The sequence below is a fragment of the Pseudonaja textilis genome, chromosome 2 (assembly GCF_049901715.1).
Source record: "Pseudonaja textilis isolate UNSWEBS1 chromosome 2, rPseTex1.2, whole genome shotgun sequence".
Classification (NCBI taxonomy): domain Eukaryota; kingdom Metazoa; phylum Chordata; class Lepidosauria; order Squamata; family Elapidae; genus Pseudonaja; species Pseudonaja textilis.
Genome location: NC_141991.1, coordinates 160,700,500 through 160,706,057, shown reverse-complemented (window position 1 = coordinate 160,706,057; position 5,558 = coordinate 160,700,500).

Genomic DNA, 5,558 nt, shown 5'->3' with positions numbered 1-5,558 from the left:
GTTGACCTCACACAATATTAATGCTGATGAAAATTGCACTTTTTTTTTACTGACAATTTCCTTCCCAAACAAACTCATGGAATTACATACATTACAGCTTCATATTTCCCAACTCAATCTCCTTTATGCATATGGTATTTTTGTGCCTGGGAAAAGCCAGCAAGCTCAGACTGATGAATGTCTTATCATTCTGAGCAACGGAATACTGTAAAAAAAAGGGGTGACACATGCTTTGCTATTCGATTAAATAATAATAATCAAAAGCCTGAAGAAGGATAAACCAATAAATAGCCTTTCCCTTCCCTTCCCTTCCCTTGTAAAATTAGTACAAACTGAGTGAGAATAGAAAGAGAGTTGCAGATAATCACGTTTGCTTTTTAGTAAAACAAACACAAAACTCCTGCCAGGAATGATTCAGGCTTTCATAGTCTGTACCTATATTGGATCAGCCCATTAAACAGAAGGAAAGACCAGAACGTCTGGATTGATTCCAGAGTGGGATAAACAGACTGTTCCCATGGGCAGGGTCAGGATTAGTATCTAATGATGGGATTATTTTGTAACCCAATAGAAGCCAAGAGGGACAGAGGAAACTGTATCAAAGATAGCATTTGACCCAGTCCTTGGAAGACTTCGATCCAGGTGAAGGGAAGGTGATTCCAGTTACTTCATAAAAGACTTTGCACACTTTGGAAAATATGGTAGTTTATAAATATGCATCTTCTTATCTATCCTGAAAAATTAGTAACAGTGATTGGCAGGTGTGCGTGTGGAACAATGAAGGGATGATATTAATCTGAACACGCTATTTTTTTTTGAAAGAAGGAAACGGTTTTTGGAAATGTGTATGAAACGAATTGATTATATATGCCCAGTTGTATAACTTTTTAAGTAACTTTAAAAAGACTGAAGGAGGATCATAAAAATATATTCCTGGTAGTTATATATCCTTTAATTCTTAGAAGGAAATATTCTTATTTTAGTTTAAAGAAGTACAATTCTAAATGGCATGTAAAACTTAGGGAAACCAAGCAGATTACTCACTTCAGATTTCCCTTTGAACACGTAAGCTGGTGGTGGAACCAAGCCAGCGACAGCCTGGTAGATGAGGGTGCATGAGAATAAGCCTGTCTTTCCATAGATGAAGGGTTTAAAATTTATATTAAATTATCATCTAAAATATTTTTTAAATAAAATGATGTACCATTTGTATTTGACACCTGATAAATAGTCAGACATATACAAGGGTATTTCAAATGTCTGTTGGAAAAGTAAACATAAAGAAGAAACCTCTTGCCATCTTTGATGGACATGATAAAGCAAAGAAATACTGAGATAGGATTCATATTTTAATATAGAAGAAAAGAATTCATCTAACTTTATTTTTGTTGAGAAACTGCTTCTGGATTTTGTGCTTGAGATGGAAAAAATGAAACATTGACATTGGGTTTCACTAATTAGATAAGTTTGCTGATATAGAAATGGTGAGTGTATATTAACTATGTAAAAGTAAAAAGTTGAGGCTCTAGTGTAATTCTTGTGGTAATATATCCATCATATTCTGCAAGTTCTTGTACAGCTTTGTATAGATCTGGGGGTATCACAAACGCTCCTCATGAGGGCAGTAGTGTCTTTATGATGAGAGTTTGATCCTGTTATGGTCTGCAAAGCTCAGAGACCAGGAATGTGCGTGGGGGTTCACAGTACCTAGCTGAGCCATTCCCATGAGACCTTTGGTGCCTGGATATTCTCACGGAACTTTATCACCTTCCGAGGCCTGGCTGAGATAATGCTGCTGAGGTAATTGTTTTGATTTTGTATTTGCATTTTCTTAATAAATACTGCTACCCGAGTGCTCTCGGGGCTGGCAATTGCTCAGACGTTTCCCTGCGTCTCCCATTTTTCAATTGTCAGACCACCACAAGTGGTGACCCCGACATGATAGTTTGGAAGGCTATACGTTTGGTGATAGCTTGAAAGCTATACGTTTCCCGCATCCTATACTCATCGTCATGACGCCGACTGGGCCCTCATCTTCTTCGCTGGACGGAGACAGATTCTTTTCGTGAGTATGGGGAGGTCTCTCGAAAGCTCAGACAAAGCATTTTAGGAAATGAGAGAGATCACTGGGAATAGTTTTAAGTTTGGAGTTCATAGTAGAGGACATGAAGTAGGAAAGAAAGAAATTGAGGACTTATTACAGTATGTTTGGAAACATATTCCGTGTTATCCAGAGGGAGGTAGTATTAAAGTAGAGTGCTGGAGAAAGATAGGGAAATTTTTGCACGAGGAGCCTCGTGCCCTTCTTCAATTTTGTTAACCTGGAGGGTGGTTATGGATGCATTAGCTACGCATGAACAACCGCTCCTAGCACCCCCGAAGAAGGTTTGCCGCCTTACAATGAGGTACGTATATACCACCGACAGCACCTCCAGATAAATCCAGAGGACTGTCAGGCACTGAAAATACTTTGTCAGAAGAGAAGAGTTTGCCTTTAAGAGTTCAAGTAGATGCAGTTACTGCAGCTATTCAAGAAGCAACAAATAGAGGGGAATTATCAGGAGATGATTTGGTAGATTTTGGAGTGAGATTCAACTTAATCCAGTAGAAATTGGTGTGGATGTTGCTTTAAACCGCAGAGAGTGTGGAAGCCTTTACCTCTCAAGATTTTAAAGGAAGTTAAGCAAGCAGCAAAAGAGTATGGTGTTAGATAGCCATACACTCAGGCATTGTTAGAAGCAGTTGGCTATGGAAATAAAATGATTCCGGCTGACTGGAGAGCTTTATTTAATATGATTCTAACTCCAGCTCAATATTTGGTGTTAGATCAGAAATGGAGACAGCTGGCAGTTCAAAGGGGAACAGCAAATGTTACCGCAGATCAGCTTTATGGATCTGGTAATTTTACAACAGTGGAACTACAGCGAGATGGAATGCCGGAGGAGGGATTCATTCTTCTCCCACAGTTAATTTTCCAAGCCGTACGGGCTCTCCCTGACGGCGAAGGTGGTGAGAAGACCTTTACTAACATCAAACAAGGAAACAATGAACCCTATGAAAATTTCATTAGCAGATTGAAAGTGGCTATTGAAAGGCAAATTGACAATCAATTTGCCCGGAATGAATTGCTTTTGAAGTTAGCAGTAGATCAGGCTAACGCAGATTGTAGAAAGGTGGGGAGTCAGACTTTTAACATGGAGACTTTAGTTCTGGCTCTCCAGGCAGGAAATGCTAAAAAGAAACTTTTTTCAATTGCGGGAAGCCTGGACATTTTAAAGCGCAATGTCGGGCTCCTGGGGGGGGGTCAAAGTCAGCAAAATGAGAGATCAATGGGACAGGGTGTGACCTAAATCAGCCTATATCAGATGCTCCTAAAGTTTTTACTGATGGAGAAAATTTTTTTTTTTTTTTTTGGTGCTTGTGTTTGGAAAGATAAATCTGGAATTTGGCATACAAAAGTGACATCAGAGCAGAAGTCTGCCCAGCAGGCAGAACTTGCTGCTGTAGTTTTGGCTTTTCAAAATTTTCAAAATCAGGATTTTAATCTAATAGTGGATTCTTTGTATGTATATAATTTGTTACCCTTTGTAGCAGGTTCTTATTTGTCTCCTGGAATATCACCTAATATTCTACGTTTGCTTTTGTTGTTGCAAGGATGTTTGGAGCAGCGTGTGAATGTGTGTTTTGTTGCCCATATCCGTAGCCATAGTAAATTGCCTGGAATTTTATCACAAGGCAATGCCAAAGCTGACAGTGCTGTAACTTCAGTTCTCACTGTCCAGCCATGGGACAGCCATAGTTATTTTCATCAAAATGCTAAAGCGTTGGCACATCAATTCAAGCTTACTGCTGCAGAAGCTGCTGCCATCAAAGCAAGGCACGGCTATTCCTATGGGAGTCAACCCCAGGGGTTGAAACCCTCAATGATTTGGCAATGGATGTTACTCAATATCCATCATTTGCACCTTGAAGTATATACATGTGACTGTGGATACTTATTCAGGATTTCTAATGGCTACTCCTCAAAGAGGTGAAGCGTTAAACATGTCATCAATCATTGCATTAAGACATTTTCAGTTGCTGGTACGCCTCAAACTTTAAAAACAGACAATGGTGCGGCTTATCGGAGCACAGTCTTTGATCAGTTTTGCAAACAGTGGTCCGTGGAACATAAATTTGGAATTCCATACAATTCCACAGGACAAGCCATTGTGGAGCGTTATAATGGCACGCTCAAGAACATGTTAGCTAAATTAAATAAAAAGGAGGGAAGCTCCTGGGGCTTCCGCAATTCAAGATCATTTAAATCTTGCTTTGTATACTTTAAATTTTTAAATTTGTCTGGTAACCCCCTGCAGCGCCCAGCAGGCATTTTTCTTCCCTTCTACAGATGCAGTGAGGCCTCGAGTGTTGGTGCGATTCCTTCCGGATCCGGCATGGGTTCCCGCTGAGCTGATTACGTGGGGACGTGGTTATGCAGCAGTAGAACATCTTGGTCAAATTCGTTGGGTTCCTGGTCGTTGCATTCGCCTGATCATTCACAAGCGCCTTCGCAGGTGCCAGTGAGGGAGGTTCCTGATTCTCAGGATGGCGTTCCTGTGGTTCCTGATTCCGTTCCTGTGGTTCCTGATTCTCTTGATGCCGGCAATCCAGGCGTGGCGCTGTGAAAGCTGGGAAAAGATGACTGCTTATCTGAGATTATCAACTTGTATGCAGCAGGTTCCTTTGGGGAATCGGACTAAATTAATCTGCAAACAGCGGCATCTTTTGATTTTTCCAGCATATTGGTCCTGGCATAAGGGTCAAGACATTCTTTACTCGGGACCTGATAAGGATATTATATCTTCAGCCTGTGCTACAACTCTGATCCTGTTTAATGTTTCTGTTTCAGACTATGGACAATATTGGTGTCAATTGGAGTTGCCTAAGTTACTTTACACAACTTCTTTTCCATTCGCCTTATGCCTCCACGGACTCTAATACGGAGGCGGAGAGCTGCTATTATCTCAGAAACTAGAGACCTTGGTGATAATTTAAGGAAGGAAAATTCCTACATCAAGGACGTTCGGATTGCAGCAAAGAGTTTAAATGTAATTAATTGTTGGCTTTGTATGCATGTACCCACTTTTTGGAATAGCTATGAACTATAGAGATATTCATATTTTAAATAATTTTACTGTTGCTATGTTTTATGATACTGTTAAGAATATTAAGATGTTAAATGAAGAAGTGTCTGAAATTCACCAAGTTACTTTACAAAATCGTTATGCTTTAGATATAATGTTAGCTGCTAGAGGAGGAGTTTGTGCTTTAATTCATTCACATTGTTGTATTTTTATACATAATTATGAGCCTAACATTACAAGAACTGTTCATGATATGGAAGACCGCATAACTGAACACGAAGCAGGGAAAGATGGCTTCAATAAGTCATTTTGGGCTTTGCTATGGGATTGGCTTCCTGACAGCTCATGGTTACGTTTATTGTTTCAATTAGTTGTAATAATTGTTATTATACTTATTATGTTATGTTGCTGTATTCAATGTATTCCTAATCT